The sequence below is a fragment of the Helianthus annuus genome, chromosome 13, assembly GCF_002127325.2.
Source record: "Helianthus annuus cultivar XRQ/B chromosome 13, HanXRQr2.0-SUNRISE, whole genome shotgun sequence".
NCBI classification, from domain to species: Eukaryota; Viridiplantae; Streptophyta; class Magnoliopsida; order Asterales; family Asteraceae; genus Helianthus; species Helianthus annuus.
This window is the reverse complement of record NC_035445.2, coordinates 126,287,952-126,306,794: the sequence shown is the minus strand read 5'-3', so window position 1 is coordinate 126,306,794 and position 18,843 is coordinate 126,287,952. Positions and strand designations below refer to the sequence as shown.

General features: G+C 39.5%; 1 long non-coding RNA gene across 1 annotated transcript; it reads right to left on the bottom strand.

Annotated features, from left to right (window-relative positions):
• Positions 1-6,972: 6,972 nt before the first annotated feature.
• Positions 6,973-9,310, bottom strand: LOC110899281. The gene is made up of 2 exons (XR_002570088.2): positions 8,938-9,310; positions 6,973-7,161 (listed from the first exon to the last, which is right to left on the bottom strand). It is a non-coding gene; the product is annotated as an uncharacterized LOC110899281 (long non-coding RNA).
• Between the last annotated feature and the right edge of the window lie 9,533 nt (positions 9,311-18,843).

The window sequence follows — 18,843 nt, the reverse complement described above, 5'->3', positions numbered from 1 at the left end:
TCTCGGTACAAATTTCTATTAATGATAAGGATGGGCTAGCTGATAACTTTGTGATAATTAAGAGGCATGCTCGTTTAAGAGGTTGCCCCTGAACTAGTCAGTATATTTTTAAAACTTACTTATTAAGAGGCTCTATGAACTATTAAAAGAAATCTTTTAACTAAACCAAACACATTTTACCTTTTGTCATTGGGTGTTGCTAAATGTACCCCTTTTCTACTGAATACACCCACTCTTTCAACTTTTACATTAATATAATTCAAACCCTTTTGTTTTTCTTTCATATTTTATCCTTAATTATTATTATTACTAGTATTTGTTTTTAAAACGTTATTTTATTTAAAGAGAAACTTTTTTTGATTATTTGAAAAATAATCGTTTTCTTACGTTTTAAACTAAAGCGAGTTATTTTAATTTTGAAATGGATTTTTTTGTTCATAGCGGCTTGAAGTGGATATGTGAATTCGGTTTGTATAGAAAATGATGCACAAAAAATTAAATGAAGCTTTAAAGCTAGCCAACTTAACTAACGTTTTATTTTCTTTTTACGTCTTATTACTTTTAATAAATAAAAGTTGTTAATTATATTAAAAAAAACATTTTAATATAATAATAATACTAATAAAATTGAAATAGAAAGATGAGAGAACTAAAATACGAAATAAATAAAAAATATAAAAGCAACTGTTTTTTTTTTCAAAAAATAGTTCTGAAACTTTTTTGTTGTATAAAAAATATTTTTTTATTAATTTTAATGACGTTTTATAGAAACATAATAAAATAATAGTAAGAGAAAGTGTCTTCAAATTATAGAAACACAATAGTTTTCAAAAACAATATTTGAATTCTTTAGAGGGGTGAAATTTAACAACTTTTAAATTATATTTTTAGAAAGGGGGTATGAATAGTAAAAAAGGAGGTGCATTTAGAGGTAGTCTACAGTAAATTGCCATTTTAGTCCCTGAGTTTTGTCCAAATTTGCCATTTTAGTCCAAATAGTTTTTTTTTGCCTCTGAGTCACTGACTTTTCCCTTTTGTTACCATTTTGATCACATACACTAACTCCATCCAAAAACTCTATCTTTAACCAGGGGTATTTTGTGGATTTTCATTTTAAATGTTTTCAATTGCCATGTTGATCCAATTCCAAAAAATAAAAAAAAATCCAAAAAATCAAAAAATACCAAAAAATTCTAAAAAATAATAAAAATTCTAAAAAATCATAAAAATTCTAAAAAAAATACAAAAAATCCGTTTCGGCGCGAACCGTTTCGACGCGAACCGTTTCGACCGGTACCGTTTCGACCCGAACCGTTTCGAGCTGAGCCGTTTGGACGCGAACCGTTTCGACCCGTACCGTTTCGACTGGTTCCGTTTCGAGCTGAACCGTTTCGACGTGAACCGTTTCGACCCGTACCGTTTCGAGCTGAACCGTTTCGACGCGAACCGTTTCGAGCTAAACCGTTTCGAGCTGAACCGTTTCGAACCGAACAGTTTCTAGCTGAACCGTTTCGAGCTGAACCGTTTCGAACCGAACCCTTTCGAACCGAACCGTTTCGAGCTGAACCGTTTCGAACCGAACCGTTTCGAACCGAACCCTTTCGAACCGAACCGTTTCGAGCTAAACCGTTTCGAACCGAACCGTTTCTAGCTGAACCGTTTCGAACCGAACCGTTTCGAGCTGAACCGTTTCGACGCAAACCGTTTCGACCCGTACCGTTTCGAGCTGAACCGTTTCGCGGCACGGTTTGCGTCGAAACGATTCAGCTCGAAATGGTTCGGGTCAAAACGGTACGGGTCAAAACGGTTCGCATCGAAACGGTTCAGCTCGAAACGGTTCAGCTCGAAACGGTTCGGTTCGAAACGGTTCGGCTAGAAACGGTTCGGCTCGAAACGGTTCGGCTCGAAACGGTTCGATTCGAAACGGTTCCGCTAGAAACGGTTCGGCTCGAAACGGTTCGGCTCGAAACGGTTCGGCTCGAAACGGTTCGGGTCGAAACGGTTCGCGTCGAAACGGTTCAGCTCAAAACGGTTCGGGTTCGAAACGGTTCGCGCCGAAACGGATTTTTTGGATTTTTTAGATTTTTTTGGAATTTTTTTGATTTTTTGGAATTGGATCAAAATGGCAATTGAAAACATTTAAAATGAAAATCCCCAAAATACCCTTTATTAAAGATGGAGTTTTTGGATGGAGTTAGTGTATGTGATCAAAATGGCAACAAAAGGGAAAAGTCAGGGACCCAGAGGCAAAAAAAAACTATTTGGATTAAAATGGCAAATTTAGACAAAACTCAGGGACTAAAATGGTAATTTACTCGGTAGTCTATTAATGGAACCGTTAATAGGCTACCAAACATCCCCTAAGTAATTGTGGGTGTAATAAAAAAAATAAAAAGCATAAAAATGAATTATTACTGAATGGATATATATATATATATATATATATATATATATATATATATATATATATATATGAAGAATGGGATGTAGGAGTTTTTAAAAGGTGAATAGAATTTAAATAGCTAAATTATAAGGATGGGACTAGGACTAGCAATATTCGTCCCAAACCAATGTAATTACCTTCATGTTGTATTCAGGTTCATATGTATTTTCGGGTCCGTGTAGGTTTAGACCGACTAATCTGCGATCACGACATTTTTAGCACCCCTATATCACACTAGATGGCTAGAAAACATGACGTTAGGGGTGTCGAGTTATTTATTTGGGTTTCGGTTTTATCGGGTCAGGTTTTTCGAGTTTTGGACCGGAAACATTTATCCAAAACTCAATACAAAAAAAGCTAAGGTTAATCGATTTTTGCTTAATCGGGTTCGGGTTAATCGGGCCAGTTTCAATCGGTTTTCAGGTTGGGCAAGTGGATTTGTCTTAAGTGTTCGATTTCTGCAATGCCATAGCAACTAGTAGTTAAATTTGAATTTAAGCACAATCTAGTTGGACCTTGATGACGGGGGTAGGCCAAATCTTCAGTAGTAATATGACTAAAACAGATGAAAGCTTAAAAGGTTAAATGGTTAAAGGGTTCAAAACCTGTGAAGTATTGTGAGTAGAAGAGTCCATGCACAGTAATCAGTCACATCAACTGATATCTCACCAACTCAGCCAAAAAAGTAAACATGTAAAAACGGGGACAGCCTTTTATCCGCAGGTCCAAAGCCTTCAACCCCCAAAAGGGTAAGCCTCCTACTGCAACAAGGTTCACTATGTCAAAGGTTTTCCCTTTGGGAGAAAACCTTCTCTATAAAAGACATCTCACTGCATTCATTTCAGACATTCTGGATCAGTTCATACCTTCTTGGGTCTCTGATCTTTCTTCTTGTCTTCCGAGAACTTGTTCCAAGCATGTTTCTCTTCTTCACTTAAAATCACACAATTTACTTGCCCTTGCATCTGAGGCTGAATATGATCCAAAAAACAGAAAACAGAGTGAATCATTCATATTAGATTATTGGCTAGGTACAACCAATCAATTCTAACTAGAAAGCGATAAAAATAGAAAATTTTTCATCATAGTAAAATTATAGTAAAAGCAGGATCTTTCCTTCTAGGCTGGGAGGATAAAGGGAAAATTTATTTCTTACAAAAACCGTAAAAAAATTCTATTCGTGTTTGCAAAAACAATGTTCTCTTCTTTTTCTGATTATCTATTTATACTATACCGACCAGATTAAATCAATAAATTAGAAATTCTAATGAAGTCACTGAGCAAGGGGTCTATATTTATGGTTAATAGATATCTTTAGATCATTATTCTATTTAGACTATGATTCCATATCAGAAGAATGATCAAATTGCTTTATAGGCTCGTTTTAGAGTTATCAACAAAATATCTACATTCTATTAAAAATACAAATTGATAAACAATTTTTTTATAGTTGATTGTATAGTGTATACCCGTAAATACACAACACAAAAAATGGGTGGTTATTCAATTTTCATCAGATGATGATTCTTTCGTTGGTAGACTATTCCAGTAAGATGGAATCGAATCCGGTTCCCATATTTATTTCATATTTCTTTCTTAGTTCTTATCAATTCTTGTAATGTAAAAAAGAATAATTTGAATATTGAATTTTTTAATATTGAATAGACGGACCATCTCTTTTTTTTTATGATAATGAATACGTTTTTATGTTATTTCGTACTGTAGAATTCTTTTCCTTGTGGGATCATTTTCCCGCGAGAAGTAATGAGTGCAATGATAGAATGGATTGCTATCTATGTCTAGATCGCGGATAAATGGAATTTTTATTGATAAAACCTTTTTAATTGTAGCCAATATCTTATTACGAATAATTCCGACAACTTCAGAAGAAAAAGAGGCATTTACCTATTACAGAGATGGTGCGATTTGATATTTTTTATTACTCTCAGTCTTACGAGAAATACACATGATTCGTGGTGGGGAAAAAAGAAAATAAAAAAATCTACGCTTTTTGAAGGTAAAGTTTGGAAATAGAACAATTCCTTCTGTCAGCCGAAGATCATAAGTAAATTACAAACACAACTAGTGAACCTCCTTCTACGTCTAGCAACTTCAACCCTTGAAGCCTTTTGCCTAACCAGCCTGTCCACTACTCAAGGTCTCGTATTTGTTGTAACAACAAGTTAGCGCCCATTGTGGGGCTACGCCGCTCATTTCTCTCAAAAGAAGACCAGTAGTGTAGCTCCGTTCTCTCTGAAATCGTCATGTCTCAAGGAGAATCTCCGGGAGAGGTAAACCAAGTTCCTCGCACCTCTACCCCTAGCACTAGCCAAACTCATGTGGCTATACCTACTTCCTTCTCAACACCGGGTAGCACTCCGATAGGAGCAACATACCCCGAATTTCTCACCTTCCAAACACCAACCCCGTCTCGTTCAGGAGTTCCATCTCCTAACATCGGTGCATCCAACACTCCCTCACGTATTGACCTCACCCCTGAAGGGGTCGCTAACAACTTCTTACAGTTAAGGTCCCTCCTAAACCAATACGTGAGCAGGGAAAGAGACAAAGGGGTCAGGATTAGGCTGGACTACGATGAACCAGAACCATCATTGTCTCCTAGACCGCCTGTTCTTCCTTTCACAAACTCACAACCAGCCGTGTCCAGGAATGAAGCTGGTCCCAGCCATCTACCTCCAAATTCCAGTCCATATACGTACACGAGGCCAGATCCAACATCTTTCCCCTATTTTCTTCCTAGCCAGTTGCAAACGGTGCCCCATTGGGACACGAGCTAACCTTGGATCAGCTGTTACAATCTCCTGTTGCAAGCCTTCCACCTCCAGCAACAACCACATGGGCGCAAGCTTTGTCCATTCTCCCTTTGGCACGAAGTGCCGTCATGAGTGCTCCTTTAGGAGTGAACTATACAGCTGCACCCGAAAGCCTTCAAGGCTTCATCCTCATGCCACAAATGATGGCCCAAATGATGGCAAGCTCCCCTTGGCAACACTTCATTAATCAAGTGTTGGCCACCCAAGGGAACACCTACAACAACACGGGTGCAAGGATGGAAGAGGATTTGGCCAAACCATACAAACCAGGCAATTTGTCATGCTTTTCTCAGCAAATCACTGATTATGACTTTCAAACCAGGATAGAGATGCCCTCCCACATACGAACCTATGATGGAACGAAGGATCCAAAAGATCATCTTCAGATCTTCACAGGGGCAGCAAGGATAGAGAAATGGTCCAACGCCGAGTGTTGCTTAATGTTCATGCAAACCCTCGTTGGATGTGCTAGGATCTGGTTCAATGATTTGCCAGCCTGAAACATTCAAACCTTTGATAATCTAAGAAAGGGTTTCTTGGCTAATTTCTCACAACAAAGGGGATATGTGAAAGATGCCACTGTGATCTTCAAGATCAAACAAAAGGACGATGAAAGCCTCAGGGATTTTATCGAGAGGTACAAAAAGGAGGGTTTAACATATGTGGGAGCCGATGAGAAGATGAGGGTTGCAGGCTTCATGAATGCAATCACCTCTAAGTACCTTACCAGGGACTTTAACAAGTGCCTGCCCAAAACCTTAGAAGAAGCCCTTGAAAGGGCTGAGGCTCATATCAGGGGGAAGAGACGGTTGACATTAAGGAGCAAAGAAAGAGGGGTCCTAGCTGGAGGCACAATAGCCCCAGCTGAAAAAGAGGCAACTACGGTTCTTATGATAGACACCCTCGAAAGTCTGAAGAGCAAGGACAAGGCCGTGAACTTCACAGCCTTGACCAAAACCGCTCAAGAAATACTTGCAACTGAGGAAGTCAGACATAGCTTCAGACCGCCAAGGCCCCTCCTAAAAGCAAGAGAAATGAAAACTCCACCCAATTCTACGAGTTCCATGAAGAGAATGGACATCACACTAATGATTTCTTCCAACTCAAAAAGAGAATTGAGGAAGCCGTCAAATCAGAGGAACTAGCTCACATTGTTAAAGGAGTGAAGGATAAAATGGGTGACGGAAAAAACAAAGAAGTAAACATCGTGAATGTCACTGAAGGGACTCCTACCAAGCGGCAACGCCTGGAAGCTTGGGAGCTTCAATGCCTGTGCTTCCCACCACCACAAAAAGGGCATCGTTCAAACCCTTTGGTTGTGGAGGCCACTGTTAGAACATTAAAGACGTTCAAAGCATACATCGACACAGGTGCAGCGACCAAAATAATGTTTGAAAAATACTCCAACTTACTCAGTGATCAGGAGCGTTCAAGGCTTCAACCGGCTGTGTCATCCATCAAGGGCATCGCTGACATACCCATCAAGCCTATAAGGCAACTGACATTCGATGTCTGCTTCAAGGAAGGTGAAATGGAAAGAACCAAGCCACTCACCTTCATTATAATCAACATGCCTTCTGCCTACGACGTTATCATAGGGAGGTGTCACACCCCCAAAATCCACAAGCGGAGTATCACCGTTTGGAGGCATGACATGACCAGGATCAAGCCACCAATCATATTGAACAAAGCATGTACGTAAATATAAAATCCAACACAATATAATTGGTGTCCAATCAAAACATAGTTAAGTTGTAAGCGGAAGCAAAATATTGACAACCAAAGCGTAAGTCTAAATGTTTCAAATGTTTAACATGGCACACCACTGTCCATGCCCCACAACGATCACGTCTCCTCGTGCAAGCTCCATAAATACCTAACAACCTGCAAGGCATGTAACAACAAGTCAACAACAAAGTTGAGCGAGTTCACAGTTTGTTGTTTAGTTTTAAACGCTTGTTTTGAAAACCATAAGTTGTTTCGTAAACCTCGAGTTAACCAGTATCTTTGTTTCCCAAACCATATCCATAATCAGTGGGGGCTTCCCCATGTGAACCACTAGACCGTTACCATATTGACAACTGACGAAAGTAAGTTGTGCCCTAAGTCAATGTCTATCATCATTGACTGAGTGTCCAGATCCATTAGTACACGCCCGTCCTACCGGCACGGTGTGAGGCTTGTCAACCCTAATAGCGCTATTAACTAATGACCCGCTCACCATTGGCCCGGCGATTAAGTCGATATAAATACGAGGGACTTCATGATAGAGTTTTGTCTAGTAAGTTAAGGTTGTTGTCCTACCCAAGGAGGACGAACGTACGTATTCTACCCAAGGAGAATACGCAGGATTAATATTGGCATCCTACCCATGGAGGATGGCGGTACATATCCTACCCAAGGAGGATATGTAGGTTCCGTTTTAGTTCTCTAACCCCATTCCCAACCACCGAGAATCCCATGCCTTTTAAAGAGTGTGAACTCACCATGGTTTGCTCGGCAGATAAAGCATTTGTCCTAAGTTTGATTAACCATATCCTATTATAGTTATCACTAATTAGGACGATAAACAAGAAATCACGTATAAACTATACGTATCTAACACGTATTTGTCAAGTAGTGTACAAGTATCAATTTTCGTATAACACCTTAGCTGTAAATACTCCATGTATAAAACAATAAATCATGAAATAATAATATGGGACAGTGAGTGTGCGAACTTTTAAAGATTTAGGCTTTTCTAGTGTGTGACCCACTAGAATAAGGTCCAAAGTATGTTTAATGTGCGGCCCACTTGTCAAGTGTGCGACCCACACGGGAGTGTGCGGTCCATTGACAAGTGTGCGACCTTCCTGGCAAGTGTACGGTCATGCATTGACTACTTGTACTTTATGCTTCCACGGTCGCACACTTAGTAGTGTGCGACACCGTGGTGTGCGACTTGTTTACCACAATTTAATAACAACATATCCTAAAATAAATTGCAACTAATTATAACAATTTCAAATCCTTGTATTTTCATAGTTAATCATTTTGGTGTAGACACAAAATTCCCAATTATCCAACATATGATCATATTTTCATTTCCAAATCAAAAATCACAAGGGACACAAGGGTATTAGTTTAGACGGTTATACCATAATTCATTTTCACAAACATCAGATAGTTCCAAACCTTCCAACATATAACACAAGCCAATCAAAATCCAATTATAATACAAGTATTTAACCCGATCCTGATTAATCTGTTGTCCTCAAAACTTTTATTATCGTATATTACATTATCATATAAATATTTTATCATAGAAACAGTTTTGTGGTCAATACTCTTAACAACTTTCAATTCTTAATGAACAAACAGTTAACCAAACAATTGAATCTATATACAAAACTTTGGTGCCCAAAATTATTCCAAACATACTTGTAAATTTTTATTTACATTAACAATTCTACCATTTGCAGATAACCACAAGAAATTCAAAATAAATAATCGGTCACAAGAAAACATATCAGATTTCATTTAACACTTTATCAAATCATTATAAACACCATTTACAATCAAAAGGATACAAACTACAACAATAATTCAAAACAGTTAACAACTTCAAATATCATCGAAAATTTATCAACACTCCAACTTAAATATACAAAGCAAACTAACCAGTTTCGTCTTGGTCCCGACGCCGTCGAGCCGTTACCATCCCAGCCGAGACCCGCCGTCACCTCCGTAGCTGCTGCTCCGGTCAGCCACCGTCGGAGCCATGAATAATTACCACCATCACTACTACTGCTGCTGCCGGTTCCACCGTCACCGGCGACTTTTACAACACTCTTTCCTCCTGATGCGGGATGCCTCTGTTCTCTGCTCACTATCAACCTGCTGCTAACGTCCGTTGTCGGACCCGGACCACAACTACGGCGCTGCCATTACCGGAGTCGACAGGGATGACGGCTCCCCTTTTTCATTGCTCGTCTCCCTCTCACTGCTTCCTCCCTCTCTCTTAAATTTGGTGGGTGTAGATGTGAACTGATGCAAGGGGGAGAGGGATTATAAGTAGGTTTAAATAAGTAGGGTTTAGGTTAGTTAGGCTGGGCCTAGCCCAAGTGCGTGAACTCATTAAACGATTAGACGCCTCGCTCTGGCTCGGTTTTATTAATAAAACAACGATAATTGAAATAAATATTAAACCTTTCGTCACGTGTTTCTATTATTATTTTACAAATAAAATAATAACCATAGTAATTATAATAATAATAATAGCTAATAATAATAATCACACGGTAAAATAACTGACTCCCGATAATTGGGATCGAGAGTACGAGTTGTTACATTCTCCCCATGTTACAGGAATTTCGTCCTCGAAATTTAAGCTATGATATACGGTTCGTTAATAATCTTATGGTCTCACGGAAATACACATAGCTTCACAAAAGTTCACAAAACGGATCATGTAAGACACGTAGCACATAAAATCATGTATCACGTAAAGTCACGAAATTCGCATAACATGAAAAATTCACGTAGTTTATACTCATTTCACACAGTAGGGAGTTTCACATAAGTTATATCTATTTGCTAAAAAATATTGTGTCGTGAGTGTATGTGAACTCTTCGAGACACTTGGTTCATCTGAACTCAAATGAAATGCCTAAGTGAATATGTATAAGTTAACGGAGCTTGTGTTCACTCTGTGAAGGCCGGGTGTCACATCATCCCCTAGTTGAAAGAATTTTCGTCCCGAAAATTTAAATAACGTGATTCTAAAAAAAATGATGCTGGAAGTTTGTTCTCAAACGACTGGGGATGCGTGCGCATCACCTGATCTTTCCGTTCCTGAGTAAACCCTGGGTCACGATGTGAGTTCCAACGAACTCGATCTATATGCAGCTTACTCTGCCTGAGGGTTATGGTCCCACCCGGTCCCTCAATGAAGTGATAAAGTTGAGTTTATTAGCTACCCATCGAAATTATAGCAATACATCTAAAAGTATTTCTCCCCAATCCAGGGATAGTAGTACTCTAATCAAGAAATATAAAGCGGTCCCAATCCAGGGATGTGTACTATTCTAAGAACGTGCGTGTGGTCCCAAGCTAGGGTGCCATATGTATTTCCCAAACCGGGGAAATAGTGTGTTGTCCCAAACCATGGACACTTGTTTTTAGTAAACAGTTGTTAACTCCCTTTTGGGTGTGGGCTGTATCAAAGGTTTTGTGATGACGACGCGAACGTGCGTAGTATGCAAGCAATCACCAAGACATTCTTAATAATGTTTACACGTCCTGAGTGACCCATACTAGGGTAAAATTGTTTCTCATAAGGTTGAGTTCCATCAGTACTCTAAATGAGGTAGGTGTTGTTTCCAGCCGTTGTCAAAATTGGTGACACATGTTGCATCAGTCTTCAAAAGTTTGGACGGTATGTTTGGTTCGACCATTCGTTCGTGGATGTTAAGTAGTGCTCATGCATGATCGTGAGCCGAGGGATTTGTGCATGCCTTGCCACAAATCTGACGTGAAACGTAAGTCATATCTAGAGACAAAGGGAGTCGGGCGCCTTGCGCCTAGCAGCTACTTCCTTCAAGTAGATGTTTACAAGATTTGAAAACTTGTCGGTTTCCTTGACCATGAGAAAACGTTCAGTTTTAGTCAGGTGATTACATCGCTACTCAACCGATGTCATCTTGAGTTTGAGTTACTTACCCATGCCCCACATGGACTTGGCTAAAAGGTTCTCTTCCTTCAATACTTCAACCTGAGCATTATGGATTTGGGTAGGAAGACTAGAGTGGATAGTAAGCCGTAACGCACGTACACACTTAGGGTTGGTTTTCTTATGACTAAGGGTGTCAGCCACAACGTTGACCTTGCCTAGATGATACTTGATTGCGCAATCGTAGTCGTTGGGGAGTTCGACCCACGTTCATCTCCTTCTGACGCAAGATATGATGGAGACTCTTCTGATTTGTGTGGATGGTGCACTTGGTACCGTACAAGTAATGTCTCCACATCTTTGAGTGCAACCACTACTGCTCCCAACTCCAAGTCCTGGGTAGTGTAGTTCTTTTCGTGAGCCTTGAGTTGGCGTGATGCGTAAGCAATGACTTTCAACACACAACCAAGTCAGTGGATAGACACGTCACAATAAACAACAAAATCATCTGTGCCTTCTGGTAACGAAAGAATGGGTATACTACAGAGTTTCACCTTTAACTGTTGAAACACGGATTCCTGAGCAATATTTCGGGTTAGAGCTGCGAGGGTTTGTGCCTACGATCAAGAAAAGCAGGCTTCATGACGTCAAAGGTCGTACGTTGGAAACTTAATATAAGGTTGTTTGTGTTGTAGGAGCTCTATGGTAAGGCGTAGGTATCATTCGGATTCCTACTAGTTTTTGGAGTAGGTTCAGATGTCGTCAAAGAAAACAAGTGGCATATCCGCTAAGGTAGGCTGAATTCGAATGTCGGGACTGGGAACCTATCTCGGTCGTATCGAGTTCTAAGGACAGTTCTCGTGATACCTCTATATCTGTGATATTCATGGCCCATTGCTCCTCGAGTAACGTTTGTAGAGAGTAACTCCTCCAAGCGAGAGTTCGCGAACAATGTTGTTAGGATAAGGATAATAGGATTCGAGGAGTATATCGTGATTGGATGTGGAAACATGCAAAAAGGGGTTTACCTGTTGTCGAGGGTATAACTGGTCGTACACAAGTTGCATAAGGTTAAAATGAAAAACGTCGTTTGTCGAATGTAAGTGCCACGTTGGTATATTAAGCATAATAAGAATTAACCAGGGAAGGATGGTTGTTGCACGAGTTTGTAGAGTTAAACTTCTGTCATAGTTGTCGAGCTCGCCTACGTGCGAAGGAGGAATGATTCACCTTGATCCATGAACTTAGATAAGTTTGTGATTTATCGAGCCAGCAAGCAACCAAATTCAAAGGAGTTTCCTTAGGTCGTGTGAATGGATCTGAAATATGCATGTGTAGTCAAGAGGTTTCAAGAAAGGACGCGAAAACATGTTCAAGAAGGTATGATCATATCAACAACACATCACCATCCTCAGGGTTTCAAGAAGTGATCATCAATGATCGGAAGTCGAGCCTTCCAAATTCTCTAAACTAGGGTGAGTTCGTATCAGTGTCTCTGCATGGAGAAGCGAGAACGAAATATCACTACGGTAAGAGAATGATGGATTGGTCTAAGCCAATGGTAGAAATTAGGCATAGCATTAATCAACAATCATGTGTCGGTACAAGCGCTAGTGCAAAGGTTCTGCATATTAAAGAAAACTATCATGGAATTAAAATACGACTCTTGAAATGTAGGAGGGGTATGGGAAACATATAGATCATCGTGTTCGTCTGTAGGTTGGGTGATCCGTATCTCCTTTCACGAATGTCTCGAAGACTATACCGTCATTAAGAAGCATACACTTGCTAAGTTAGGTATACGAAGGTGTAACTCAAGTTAGAATAAGACTTAACCACCCAACAGGGTAATGGGGTAATCTTGTGATTGGTGGAAATCGTGGTATGGTTGTTAGCGTTGCGTCATATCGGTTGCAGGTCGAAGAAACATGAGATTTGTGAGGTTTATACGAAGAATTGAGTGAAAACAAGAGTCCAACAATAACCGAAGAATTCAACCAACTAATGTGTTCTCTAGAAGCAATTCCAGTGGTGGTGTATGGCGGGACGACACGAAAGAGACGTTGGTTGCATCGCGGTCGCATGAGTATATCACTTATCCGAAACAGAGTTTGGTTGGTAGGGCTTCTAGTTGCAAAACGACAAACGCGTGCAACTATGACTGCTTCGTTTCTGGTGACAACGACTAGTGCAGATGATGGGGTTCGTCAACATGGACGCGTGGGTATATTGTTGTCCTAAATCTGAGTTCGTTTGGGCCGTTTCTAGTCTACGTGAATGACGACATGCAAACCGAATGTATGGAGGGTCACATCTGAATTCTAGTTGTAACTGCGACGTCATGTCGAGACAATCGTATGGATAAATAGAACGCATAAAGCAGTTGTCGTAGTTGGGTGAGGAGAAAACAGGAAAAATAATTTGATCACTACTTGTCAAGTTTCAAGTAAAAAGTTGAGTGTCAAAGCGAGCACAGTAGGGCCAATAAGGGCAACATGCTACCATGTTAACTAAGCATACCATAAACAACGCACCATGCAAATGTAACTAACAAGTAGGTAACATAATCATAGACCATACCATCTAAAGGGTTGAGCCTTGCACGTGGAGCGAAGTGTCGTTGTGGATCGTTGAGCACTGAACAGGTTATAGTCTGGTTTTATCAAAAAGATTAAGTTCACTATAACCTGTTGGTGCAGTTGTCTGTCGACTTCATCTTCGTTCGAGTCTTAGTGTAGGGCTGATTGTATAGTGCACGGAAATCGAGGATATGTGAATTAGTGCCGATTCCGCGCTCGAAATGACACAATGTCATTTCAAGCGAAATCACTTAATATCCTGATTCCGCTCGAAAAGTTAATTGCTGATTCCGCTCCAAATGTAACTTTCTGATTCCGCTCCAAATGTAACTTTCTGATTCCACTCTAAATGTAATTTTCTGATTCCGCTCGAAATGCACATGCATGTTCAAGCGGAACCCCAAGCCTATATATAGGCAGTCTCGAGCGAAATCAGGTAGTCCAGTTCTTGCCTTTGACGGCGAACCCTGCCAAAGTGTATTTGAGCCTGTAATCACGTTCTGATATATACAAGAGACTGTAAATAGTATTTTCAGTGTTCTGCAAGCTAAACGAAGACAGAATCAATGAATTCCGCCTCTGATTCTGTCTGAGCACTCTTCTGATCGACTCATTAGGTCGTTTCACGGTCCTACATGTGGTATCAGAGCTCAGGAGGAAGAGTTCTTACTGTTTAGCTCGTTTTCGCTGGAATATTCTGATTCCTACACCTTCTTTTCACAATTATTCAAATTTTCACGGTTAAAATCGGCCAAATTTTTGACATATTGTGTAAAATTGATATTTTACAAACCCTTGAGAGTTTCAGCTTAAAATTGGTTAAAAATGGCCTAGAATCTAATTCCGCTCGAACGAAGGGTTTGGTGATTCCGCTTGAATTTCAAGCGAAATCAAGTGTTTGGTGTCTAAGGTTCTTGATGATGTTGAAGGTGATGATGTCAATAAAAGTAAAACAAGCTCCTCGAGTTCTTCTGATTATGAAATAAATGAGACTGAACGTCTAAAAAGAATTCAAGAAGCTACAGAGAAAGATCCGGGTACATGATTCCAGGAAAAGTTCCTGAAGAAGACCGATCAAGATTGAAGAGTTGTCATGATTGAAGACTCTCACTGAAGACTTCCGTCAACATTCAAGGGGGAGTCTGTTGGTGCATTTGTCTGTCGACTTCATCTTCGTTCGAGTCTTAGTGTAGGGCTGATTGTATAGTGCACAGAAATCGAGGATATGTGAATTAGTGCTGATTCCGCTCGAAATGACACAATGTCATTTCAAGCGAAATCACTTAATATCCTGATTCTGCTCGAAAAGTTAATTGCTGATTCCGCTCCAAATGTAACTTTCTGATTCCGCTCCAAATGTAACTTTCTGATTCCGCTCCAAATGTAATTTCTGATTCCGCTCGAAATGCACATGCATGTTCAAGCGGAACCCCAAGCCTATATATAGGCAGTCTCGAGCGAAATCAGGTAGTCCAGTTCTTGCATTTGACGGTGAAGCCCTGCTAAAGTGTATTTGAGTCTGTAATCACATTCTGATATATACAAGAGACTATAAATAGTATTTTCAGTGTTCTACAAGCTAAACGAAGACAGAATCAATGAATTCCGCCTCTGATTCTGTCTGAGCACTCTTCTGATCGACTCTTTAGGTCGTTTCACGGTCCTACATGTGGTATCAGAGCTCAGGAGGAAGAGTTCTTACCGTTTAGCTCGTTTTCGCTGGAATATTCTGATTCCTACACCTTCTTTTCACAATTGTTCAAATTTTCATGGTTAAAATCGGCCAAATTTTTGACATATTGTGTAAAATTGATATTTTACAAACCCTTGAGAGTTTCAGCTTAAAATACAGCTTAAAATTGGTTAAAAATGGCCTAGAATCTAATTCCGCTCGAACGAAGGGTTTGGTAATTCCGCTTGAATTTCAAGCGAAATCAAGTGTTTGGTGTCTAAGGTTCTAATTCCGCTCCAAAATCATTCTGATTCTGCTCCAAAATTATCCTAATTCCGCTCCAAAATCATTCTGATTTCGCTCCAAACACCTGATTTCACTGCAAACATCTGATTACGTTCCAAACATCTGATTTCGCTCGAGGGTTAACGTCAGATTCCGCTCAAAGTTTTCATTTGATTCCGCTTGTAATTGAGATCCCGCTCGAAAGTATTATTTTGATTTCGCTCCAACACGTTACGTCTTGATTTCGCTTGTAAAAACAGTAGACTGATTCCGCTTGAATCAGTACTGATAAGTTGTTTTTGCGTGAGGTCCAATCGGCAATCAGTTGGTATCTTTGTTGTTGGCCACATTTAAAAAGAGGTCCAATAGAATTAAATTTGATCTTGTCGGTAATATCAGTTGTCGAACCAATCAAAATTTGATTAACTCGTGCATGTGAGTATATTACAAGTGAGATAATTTCAAGTGTTGGCCCAATCAGATTTATTACATATGTAGTGTGTCAGCACCATTTACCAATCTATGTGATCATATTGCTCAAAAATATAGCGGCCCAATCAATTTTATTGAACAATTAGAGTTGCATGTGACTATTGACCCTTCAAAACTAATCGGCCCAATCAGACTTAAGGAATATCAAAAGATGTAGGTCATTTTCAAAATATAAATCACATTGCTCGAAGTTATCGGCCCAAGTTAATATCATCAGTCCACTTTATATCAATCGGTCCAATCATTAAGAAGGGTTGTCAGATTTTGTTTGGGGGCACATTAATCAACTCGGGAACTCATCATCTGTTTGCATGTGAATTGTTCTAAATTGTCGGCTATTTGAATTAATAGATTGCCTGTGAAATTGTTTTTCAACAACAGTGTAGAGGTTCAATTACATTTGATTTCAAGTTGGTGATATTAATCTGTTTCAACGATAAGCTTTTGGGTTCAAGTAAAAGGCCAAACTCTTGATATAAGGTCCATCGGTTTAATAAGTTTTAGTTTCGGCCCAATACAAAGTCATTTGATTGTTGAAAATTGTGGCCCATTCATATAGATTGATTTGTTTAAACTGATCATTTGCTTGTTATTTGAGTGATCCGAGGTACTTGTCAAGCATAGGATACCAGTCCGAGCGAATTTTCACCCGATCCGTTGTCACTGGATTTTTGTCACTAAATCAGATATTCATCTGATTCAGTGGTTTGATAAATTGATTATAACTAATCTCAGATTGTGTGAACTTTCAGATTGTTTGAAAATTCGTCTTTGTAAATTGTTGAATACCGAAACATGGGTTCTGAGATTTATATTGCACTGAACAAGGTTGATAGTTTTACAGGTATCATGGGAGAGTCTACAATAGAATTGATCGAGAGGTATGCTAAGTTGCATATAGAGATGAGAAATTTGAACATTAACAAAATGGATGAGATGTGGGTTGACAAGTTGGCGAATGCTTTACCAAATGATGTGTGGGGAACGTATTTGTTAGCTTGGAAGAAGAGCGGTGAATATTATAGTTTCAATTTGAGCTCGTTCGTCGAGAAGATTCAAGCTCAAGAACTTGAGTTGTTGGAACCTGAAGGTTTATACATGTAGGTTTATTTAGTTCAAGGGTGTTTTATGTTTTTCTTATTTCTATGTATGTGGGCCGAAAATGGTTTAGTTGGGTTGCTAGTCCTTGTATCGCAATGGGCTTAGGGTTACACTAAGTGTTTTGTATTTAAACCAACCTTAACCTTTTTGGTTGAGGTTGTTGGTCGATTACAAGGTTGCGAGTCAAGGAAGACAGAGTCTTGTATCAGTCATAGTTAATCTTTGAATGCAAGATCTCTTTGGTTTGTGTTTAATTCATATTGTTTCATATTATTGTTTATTCATTATTGTTTGCTTTTGAATCTACTTGTGATTGTTTTCCGCACCTTCACAAGGCAATATTGATATCATTGATAGATCCTGAACGGGTTTTACAATGGGTATCAGAGCCAAGAAACCATTCTTGGTTCGGTTTTGATATCAATCAGATTCAAGAACAAACGGTTATTACTAATCTGTTCTTTAGTGGTTGTTTTGCAGTGGAAGCCTTAAAATTTTTTCGATCTGTTCTTGGTGCAATTATTGAAAATTGTTACTGATTTTGGATTGTGTGATTTCAGAAATTTCTGTTTGCTGATTTCTCGGAGCTGATCGAAGAAAATTCAAGGATCTCAAAAATCTTTGAATTTTGGAAGTGCTGGAAATCCGGGATTACGAGTCAACAGTTCTTATCTCTTATCTGTTTTGCAGGTTTCGACTCGCAATCACGTGCTGTCTCGACTTGTCTTGCTTCGGTATCGACTCGCAACTGCTGTTTGTCTCGACTTGTTCTGTTTTGGTTTCGACTCGCAACGGCTGTCAGTCTCGGTTTGTCCTGTTTCCGTCTCGACTCGCAATCAGCTGGTCTCGAGTAGTGGTGGTTTTGACTCGCAACAAGTCAAGTCTCGAGTTGTTTGATTTTTGGTTTCGACTCGCATTCGTGGTTTCGACTCGCAACGTCAAATTGCAACGTGTTTTGTGATTTGGACCTGGACTGTTGAACTAATAAAACTTTTGGACCCTTAAAATATTAATTGATTAATTAACTATGGCAACAAACAACGCTGAATTGGCTGCTCTTAACCAACAACAAGAACTGGACTCAAAACTTGGAACCACAACACGCATTCCAAGATTAACTGATGCAAATGATTTTCCCGAATGGAAATGGCGTTTTGAGCAGCATTTGAAGGTTAAAGATTATAAACTGTGGCGAAGCATTGTGAGGGGTCCTAGAGAGATTATGATGGAAAGTTCCACTGAACCGGGTGTTAAAGTGAAGAAACCTAGGGAACAATATACTGAAGATGATGTTCTTATAGCTGAGGAAGATGACCGTGCTCGTTCATACTTGACTATGGGATTGGGCCCTGATATTGCTATCGGATTTCGCACCTGCAAATCTGCTAAAGAACTGTGGGATTCTCTGGTCGAAGTGTATGAAGGAAATGAAGATATGAAAGAGAGTCGAAGAAATCTGCTGCAACAAAATTTCAACAATTTCAACCATATTTATGGTGAAACGGTAGACAATCAGATTCAGAGATTTGTGAAGCTGGTAACCCAAATGCAAATGGAAGAAATTCATACAACCAATGCATCCACAAACCGACAACTTCTTAATGCATTGCCAAAGAGTTGGGATCATCATGTTGCCATGATCAAGAAAACTAAAGACCTCGCAAGATGCACTCTGTCAGAGATGATCTCTCATATTAAAGCATGTGAATTAGATGATAAGCAAAGAGAAACAAACTACAAGAACAGTATGCTAGCTGCTGGTTTCTCCATCGCTCCCTCTTCATCCA